Here is a 782-nt window from a genome sequence, read left to right as displayed (position 1 = left end):
TGAGGACAGGAAAGGTGGAGCCCGAGGTACTAGGCCTTCCTCTTCTTCTTTTCAAAACTTCGTGCAGATGAAGGGCTTAATCGATTTTTGCTATGTAGGCACAAATTCTACTTGGAGAAGGGGGACTAGACTGGCAAGGTTGGATAGGGCCTTGGCGAGCGATGAATGGGCCACACTTTTCCCTGATTCGGTCATCCATCATCTACAAAAGCTTAAATTCACCGGTGTAAGCCTATCCACTCTTACTGTGAGGGTTTCCGGTGTGCTAAAATCAATGGCAATGGCGGGCGCTGTGAGGAAGGCCTGGCCCCTTCGGCAACTATTGAATACAATACGGTCTACTGCTATTTCTTTAGGGGAAGGAATTACCGGGACGAAGCCAATCACACATTTCTACTTTCGACCAGGTTTTTATATCCACATCTGAGGAAGAGCAGGGATAATCGTAGACTAAGAAGAGAGGACGTAAACACATTCATTGAATTGGACAGCTTTGTTAGCAAGAAGCGGTTAGCGGAACTCAGTTCCACGAGCTACTTCTTTGAAGTCTTTTTCTGGGACTAGAGGCCTTTGGGATTGATGCCGAGACTAGATTCGAAACTAGAGATTGCTCTTCTTCTTATTCACACTGAAAGTGCGCAATAAGGAATGGCGGGATGGATTACTTGTCTATAAAGGCTGGGCATCTCAGGGAAATGTTAACCACATAGGGATGCCTTCAGTCTCTTTCCGGACCTACTCATCGAAAGATGCCCAAGCTCTTTGATAGAAGAAGCTTCAAA

This window comes from Vigna unguiculata, unplaced genomic scaffold (genome assembly GCF_037176805.1).
Source record: "Vigna unguiculata cultivar grain cowpea cultivar isolate G323 ecotype 2 unplaced genomic scaffold, ASM3717680v1 ptg000333l, whole genome shotgun sequence".
NCBI classification, from domain to species: Eukaryota; Viridiplantae; Streptophyta; class Magnoliopsida; order Fabales; family Fabaceae; genus Vigna; species Vigna unguiculata.
The sequence above is the reverse complement of the archived record's forward strand: the minus strand, read 5'-3'. Positions refer to the sequence as shown.